This window comes from Sorex araneus, chromosome 2 (assembly GCF_027595985.1).
Source record: "Sorex araneus isolate mSorAra2 chromosome 2, mSorAra2.pri, whole genome shotgun sequence".
Classification (NCBI taxonomy): Eukaryota; Metazoa; Chordata; class Mammalia; order Eulipotyphla; family Soricidae; genus Sorex; species Sorex araneus.
This window is the reverse complement of record NC_073303.1, coordinates 101,525,552-101,534,142: the sequence shown is the minus strand read 5'-3', so window position 1 is coordinate 101,534,142 and position 8,591 is coordinate 101,525,552. Positions and strand designations below refer to the sequence as shown.

General features: G+C 37.8%; 1 pseudogene; it reads right to left on the bottom strand.

Annotated features, from left to right (window-relative positions):
* Window positions 1-7,399: 7,399 nt before the first annotated feature.
* On the bottom strand, window positions 7,400-8,129 carry LOC101541650 (acidic leucine-rich nuclear phosphoprotein 32 family member D-like; annotated as a pseudogene).
* Window positions 8,130-8,591: the final 462 nt, after the last annotated feature.

The following is an 8,591-nucleotide window of genomic DNA, read 5'->3' as shown; positions in this document are numbered from 1 at the left end:
TTAGAAAAAAAATGAAGTTATGAGCTTTGCATATAAGTGGATCAACATGGAAAGTATCATGCTAAGTGAAATGAGTCAGAAAGAGAGAGACAGACATAGAAAGATTGCACTCATCTGTGGAATATAAAATAACAGAATAGGAGACTAATATCCAAGAATAGTAGAAATAAGTACCAGTAGGTTGGCTCCATGGCTTGGAAGCTGGTCTCACATGCTGGGGAAAAAGGCAGCTCAGATAGAGAAGGGAACACCAAGTAAAATGTGGTTGGAGATCCCGCCTGGGAAGGGAGATGTGTGCTGAAAGTAGACTAGAGACTGAACACAATGGCCACACAATACCCCTATTGCAAGCCACAACACCTGATTGGAGAGAGAGAGATCAAAAGGGAGTACCCTGCCATAGAGTAAGGGTGGGGTGAGGAGGAGATGGGACGGGGGAGGGGAAGGATACTGGGTTTATTGGTGATGGAGAACAGGCACTGGTGGAGGGATTTGTTTGTGAACATTCTATGAGAGGAAACAAGTTCTAACATGTGTGAATCTGCATCTGTACCCTCATGGTGATTCACTAATTAAAGAATAAAATAAATAAAAAGGATATATATTTTCTATAATTACTGCTGTACCTATATCATGTCACATTGACTATCTCGCATTTTTATTTTTATTCATTTTATTCCTCTCCTACAACTACATATTCTCGTTTTATCAGTTTAGCCTTAGCTTTTTTTTTTTTTTCGTTTTTGGGTCACACCTGGCGATGCACAGGGGCTACTCCTGGCTCTGCACTCAGGAATTACTCTTGGCGGTGCTCAGGGGACCATATGGGACGCTGAGATTTGAACCCGGGTCGGCCGCGTGCAAGGCAAACGCCCTACCCGCTATGCTATCACTCCAGCCCCAGCCTTAGCTTATTTTGTGGAACAAGTCTACCTTCTATGAGAAATGACTATTTAACTTCTGAAACAGTAGAAACAAAGAAAAGAAGGTAAGAAAATACATGGCTCGATGGGGAAGAATTAAGTTTAGTTTGATGAAGCTCTATATGAAAAGGTAAGAGTGGATACACATGAAAAGAATAAATGGACCTAGGCCATGGAGAGAATTTATAGCAGGGCTTTAGATTCTATCCTTGAACAGCACAGGAGATGGAGGTGACAGTCTTCCTTTGCACTACCTCAAAAAATGTACTTTTAACTTTTCACTTTTTCCCAAAACTTAACTGCGAATATATCTTAACAATGAACTTTCCCAATTTCCTTCTGTAAGGGCTCTGCTTGGTACCTCCTCGTCGGCAGCCCCTGTGCCTGGGCTCCCTTGGACCACAAGTGGCACCAACTGTCTTGACGAATGCTTGGCAGTGACTACGGCAGATGCTCGTCCTGTTGGTGCCTCATCCCTGGGACTATCTCTCTCTCTGCGGAGGCTTATTTTACCGGGGACGCGAGCGACTCTCAGAGTTAGACAGGAAGCAGCGGCTTCATAGACCAGCAGCATCAGACGCGGGTGGAAACTTGCTGGAGAAGCCGAGGCTTAGTGCTCCCCATCACCTACAGAATCAGGAGCTCTGGGGGGAGCTGCAGCAGTCTGGCACCCTCCGGATGATCCCGAATGAAAGAGTGGTGTAAAAACTGTGGTAGCAAAAATAAACATCTATACGCACACGATAGAATATATGCACAGAAAGAATATATGCATATATATAATTATGTGTATGTATCTGTGACTATATACGCAGATACATATATGAGCCTGGCAAGCTAGCCTGGCATATTCATGTGCCAAAAACAGTAACAAGTCTCACAATGGAGACGTTACTGGTGCCCACTTGAGCAAATCGATAAACAACTGGATGGCAGTGATACAGTGATATTGAATTCTAATTGCATTCTCTAACTTTGAGAGGCATAACTTAAATAAGTTCAAATCTATAGAATAGCAAATGAAAATTCTCAGTTAGAAGTGATAATGTTGACAGGAAGTCATCTGGATTATATTGATGACTCTTGAATGCTTATTTTGTGGGGTTTTTTTTGCTTTTTTTTTTTTTTTGCTTTTTGGGTCACACCCGGTGATGCACAGGGGTTACTCCTGGCTCTGCATTCAGGACCCATCCCTGGGGGTGCTCAGGAGACCATATAGGATGCTGGGAATTGAACCCGGGTCGGCTGTGTGCAAGGCAAATGCCCTACTCGCTGTGCTATCACTTCAGCCCCAAAAAGCTTTTTTTTTGGGGGGGGCTTTTTTTGGGTCACACCCGGCTTTGCTCAGGGCTGACTCCTGGCTCTGCACTCAGGAATCACTCCTGGTGCTGCTTGGGGTATCATACAGGATGCTGGGAATTGAACCCCGATCGGCCACGTGCAAGGCCTCCCCACTGTGCTATGGCTTCAGCCCCTATTTTGTGTGTTTGTTATACAATATATTTTCACAATAAACTAGAGAAAGTATTTTAAATCATTATAGGAGAAAATAAAATTTTAATTCTGTACTGAATTCATTGATACTATAAGCTTATATTATTTGTTTGTAGAAAATTTATGAATAAGTGGATCTGAAGATTTGCATCCTAGTTTATTTGGGCCAATGGTACTGTATAATAGTTCTTTCTGTATTTTAAAACCTAAAACTATTGTCCTAGAGATGTGAAACTAAAGTCATGCAATAAATGCTAATGACAAAATTGGAATCAGAACACAAATCTCTAAGCTCTGTCCCACTGTTGATAACTAGGAAAAAAAAAATTCAGATATAAGACAGAACTTTGTCTTCTCTATTTTAGTTTTGGCATCTAGAAATTTACCTAACACTTGGATCAAAGGAATTATTGAATCTGTCCAATTACTTATCTGATCACTACAAGTTTGCACTCTCTCTGGTCATTTATCATTTTGGCTTCCCTGGGGCTCACAGTACAAGTAACTCCTGGAACTCAGCTTTAACTAAGAAATGCTGTTTGACTTCAATTTTTTGGTTGTTCAACTTCAATTTGCACAATGACTTCTCATTAGAAATTTTTCTATTAAAAACATTTCTAGGGACTTCTTTTAAAGTGAAGTTCTGTTCATCCAGGTATTAAAGATGCAGTTGGCTATACTTATTTTCAGAAACACATCAGTAACATGATGCTTAGATAGAGGGGCTGCTGTATAGGGACAGAAACCAATTTCAATTAGTTCTTCATTGTATAAGAAAAAATTTTCTCTTACACAGGGAGCCAATTTCAAGTAGTTTTCCATCTCATAATAAGTGTTTTCCATTGTATATGAGAAAAAATAAGTGAGGAATTGGATAAATTTAGGGATTTATTATTAATAAAACAGAGAAATACAATAGAGATTAACAAGATGTGTGTATGATAGAATACTACAATAATTATGAAAAATTTGGTGACAGAAGGGCATGCTGAATCATTATAGTGATATGATCCCTAGGAGAGATAAAAAAGATCAGCTGCACAGATTGAAGATTTGTTAGCTAGGTTTGTGCTGGTCCTCTATAGGCATATTTATCATAGGTAGACTTCAACAATCAGTGTACAATTTGGTGTTGATAGAGGAGGGAAGATGGTGGAAATACTTTTCTAAAAGTATTTAGAAAAGTATCACATTATGTATATTGATCTTATTTTTTTCTCTTCTATTATGCCATTGGGATTATGACTCAGGCTACTTTAAGTTGATTTTTGTTTTATTTTGTATTTTGGGACCACACGTGATGATTTATCATAAACACAGTGTTTATCCCAGGCTTTGCACTCAGGAATTGCTCCTGGCACCGCTTGGGGTACCCTATGGAATGTCAGGGATTGAACCAGGTCAATCACCTATGAAGCAAGGTCTGTACGCATTGTATTATCTCTGTTATTCTATTTGAAATTGCTTATCTGGAAATTTTTCACTTCTTGATGTGGAATAGGTACATTTAAATGAACAAATAAATGATTAAAAATTCACTCGTATGTTTTAAATATTGGTGCAGATACTGGAAGTCTCCAGGAAATAGAGGTGGTGGCAGAGTTAAAAAATAATTATGACTGTGTTTTAATAATAAGAAGGAATGTGCTACAGCTGTGAAAATACTGTGAAATGAACATTAACAAGATGGGTGGAGCACAGATTTTATGGAATCAGTCAGCACGTTTTACTGGGAACCTCCCAGGACCAAACCCATATTCTACACTGTTGGGACTTGAAGAAAGAAAGAGCAGAAAAGATGTGGGATGAACTAGTTCATAATCTGATTGCTAAGTGAAGATTTGATTTGTTGCAAAAAAAATCATGTCTTCAACTCTAAGCTTATGAGATAATAGTGTAAACTCTGAGGTTTAAAAAAAAAATCCTGGATTTCAGTCTATGATTTGCTAAGGGATCATTAGATAATCTTGGGCAAATCATTTTCAGTAATCTGAGCTTCATTTTTATTTTTTTCAAAGTCAAGATGGACTTATTTTTTTTTTAAATATGTTTTGATGGTGTTGGGGATGAACCCGTTGCCTCATATATGCCAAATATGTCAAATATCACTGAATGATAGTTCAGCCTTTTTTTCAGATATTCTTCACCTTTAAATGATGGAAATAACTGCCTCACTTGCAGTAGTTTATTTTTGAAGATAAAAATTAATCAATGTATATAGAACGTTAAGAATTTGACACACAAAGTATTTTATATTTTAGACAATAGTATTTGAGAAGAATGCATGTCTTGGACAGGTTGACTAGAGATGTCATACTCTGGGTTTTCTGAATGCATCCAAATATCTCCTCCCAGTACCTGTGTCTTCTTAATGTGAAGACCCCCTACTTAGGTTTAACTGAGGAGAGAAACTGTAGCAACAAAATTCCCCCACTATGGCTTTGATATTAAAATAAGAGGCAGAAATTGAGATTAGTAAAAAAGTCACATTTGTAACATAAGTTTAGCAAAAAATTACCCACAAATCCTTATGCTGAAGTCCTTGCATCATCACTCATTTTCTGCAGTTCAAGAGTTTAAGTGCTCTTTGGAATATGTGACTTCCTTTATCTTTCCAAAGAGTTTCTTTATCTGAAGAATATTGTTACTTTAACTTGCAAATAAGCAAACTTCTGAATATACAAATTCAAGAAAGGATCCTGTATCAGGAAATTTTCATCGTTACTCAGGTCTTGTAATTGTTTTATTTTTTTAAATTGCATATTGTACACCTACTCGGTTAGTATTGCTAAATGTTCGCAATCATAATGATTCAGACATAATTCTTACTTTCAGAGAGCATGAGTCTTGTAGCCAGCAGTTTTATGTGCAGAGTTTAGTAGCAAAAGGATTAGGTAAAAGAGTTTAGATGAAGCAACTGAATGAATAGTAATACCATCGACTGTTGTTAATTTTGGACTAAAATTGCAATCCTCTGAGAAACACTTTTACAAATAATTTTCTGAGTAGCATTTTAATGAGAGGGTAAGACTTCATTTGCTTTTATTTCTACTTGATTAAATAAAAGTACCCTTTAAAACTTGAAAAAAATACGTGGTAGTGGTGAAAATATCATTAGAAACATGTGAAATGCTATTATTTGCTAAATGGATATAATAATATAATAAAGACCTCTTGCCTTTTTTTTCAATTTAAGACCTTTAGCAAGATATCATATTTTTGAAAATAAAAAAGTCCTCATTCTGTACCCACATGTTCAATTTTATTGTAATAATTTTATCCTGATTATTCCTTTCAACTTTATATTTTTACAATTTTTTATAAAATTTATTCTTTTAATCCAAGCATCAAGTTAGCATCTCATATGTATTCCATTTTATTCACTCTCTGGGCTTTTGCTCACACTGTTCCTCTGCTCAGCTTCCGAAATAATTACTTCTTATGGTTTCACACATAAATCATACTTTGACTTTGAAGTTCTACTGAAATATTGCTTACTCTATTAAAAAATAAGTTTGTTATCTTCCAGTTGGAAATTTCTTTTTTCTATTCCAAACCTTGTTTCTGTATTTCTTTTTGCCTGTGTTATTACTTGAGGCTTTACATTGTAGTTATCTTCACAATGGTTTTTTCTCCTAGAACTGTTTGAAGACATTCAAACAGAATGCTTTCTAAAGCTGTGTCATCTTTCTCATAGCAGCCAATCTGTAAAGGAACTAAAGGAATTTTCCAGCTTTTAAGATGGAGAAACATACTTATTTTTAAAGATTTTGAAAATGAAATGTATATTTTCCATGTGACTTTTTAGGAACTAGATAGATATGTCTTTGAGAAGGAGTAAAATTAAGAGTGAGTCTTGGACAGAGTCAGATGGAAGGAAGAATCAGTGAGAAAAGACAGATAAATCAGGAAAAAACACCTCAATTAGTAAATCAATAGAAAGAGAGAACAATAAAGGAGAGTAGATTGCCTTCCAGATATCATGATCTGCAATCGGTGGTTATTCAGAAACAGTCAAACACAGAAATTATCACGCAGATGTTTTATTCTGGGTATTTCGGGGAGTAAATTCATTTTGGAGGGAAGACAGGAAAAGGGAAGAAAATGAAAGGTGAAACAAAGGAAGGGAAAGGAAGAGAATAAAAAGGGAAGGGAAGGGGAAGCACAGATAAAAAAAGAAGGAAAGTGAAGTGAAAAGAAGGGAAGAGAAGGGAGGAAAGGGAAAGACAAAGCAAGTGAAGGGAAAGCAAGGGAGGAAATATGGAAAGGGGATGAAAGGGAAGCTAAGGTAGCACTGTCCTCCTGTTGTTCATCAATTTGCTCTAGCGGGCACCAGTAACATCTCCACTGTGAGACTTGTTGTTACTGTTTTTGGCATGTGGAATACACCACAGGTAGCTTGCCAGGCTCTGCCATGCGGGTGGGATAGTCTTGGTAGCTTGCTGGACTCGAAGGAATCAAACCCGGGTTGACCACGTGCAGTGCAAAGCACACCCTACCTGCTGTGCTGTTGCTCCAGTCCGCAAGGAAAAGGAGGAAAAGTAGAAGGATTGGGAATTTTAAGACTGAGGGTCCTCAGCTGTAAGGAGAATTTTAAAGATGGAATAACCCTTTGTAACCCTTCAGAGATGTCCTGAATTGGCCAAAAGAACTGATCTCTATCTCCAAACATCAAGCAGTCTTGGACGTAGTGAATATAAACCTCCCACCAAGGTTTATGTACTCTAGCAAGAAAAAAAAAAAGAAAAAAAAGAAAAAAGAAATAAAAGGTTATTCCACTTAGTTTTCTTTTTCTTTTTTTCTTTTCTTTTTAAAAAATTTTTGGGTCACACCCGGCAATGCACAGGGGTTACTCCTGGTTCATGCACTCAGGAATTACTCCTGGCCGTGCTCGGGGGACCATATGGGATGCTGGGAATCGTACCCGTGTCAGCCGCGTGCAAGGCAAACGCCCAACCCGCTGTGCTATCGCTCCAGCCCCGTTAGTTTTCTTTTTCACCCTTGTCTTCAGTTCTCATTTCCACTTCAACACCTTTTCTCCTTCACTAGTTTCTTCTTTCTCTTCCTTGTTATCTACTTGTCTATCGTTACAGCCTTCTTCCTCTTTTTTCTCTTCACCCTGCACATTCTCCTCTTAACCTTCTCATCGTCATCCTCCACTAACTGGGTATCATCATCATATTCTTCTTCGTCCTCGTACTCCTTGTGGTCAGCCATTTAGGATTCCTAGTCTCAGTTGGGCACTTCTTTGTCGTCCTGGTTGTTGAGGCCCGTGAGCTGCAACAGGAACTTGAATATGTTTTCTCTGCAATTGTTTAGGTTGGTCACCACACCATTGAACAGGTCAAAGTTCTTGAGGTTCTTTAACTCTCTCAGTGCTTCTATTGAGCTGAAGTCTTTAATGTTATTGCCACTTAAATGTAGATGTGTGAGGTTCAAACATGTTACTGCCAATACTTCCAGCTCACCACCCACCCCAACCCCACACAGGACTCTGTTATCACAGTTCAAGCTTCTTAAGTTTGTTTAACTTTGGTCAGTTTGCAGCTGAGCTGAGGTGACCTTGATCAAACTTAGGAACTCCAGCTCCTCAAATTCATCTTTGAGACCCTAGATTTTTCCATTATCCCAATGAGAGTTGTCCAGAAAGAGCTTCACATAAGAAGGTATCCTGTTCCACAGCTCCAAATGGATCCATTTGTCCATCTCCATATCTTCTTCTTCTTCTCTCTCTCTCTCTTTCTCTCTTTTTCTCTCTTTCTCACACACACTCTCTCTCTCTCACACACACACACCACTCTCTCTCTCTCTCTCTCTCTCTCTCTCTCTCTCTCTCTCTCTCTCTCTCTCTTTAGAGGTTCCTTAAGTCACTTGAGAAAGAAATAGAAGAAGGCCATAAGGAAAAAAATCAAATTTCCTTGGATTCAAAGAATCAATATTGTCAAAAGAACTGTCTTATCTAAATTATTATATAGATTCAACTCAATCCCAATTCAAATCTTGATGACATTCTTCAAGGATTTAGAACAGTCAATAATAAGGTTTGTATGGAATCATAAAACTCTTCAAATATTATACTATGAAATAAGAAATTGGGAGATACCTCATTACCTAACTTGAAATTGTACTATAAATCTATAGCGATCTAAATGGCATGGTACTGGGATAAGAATA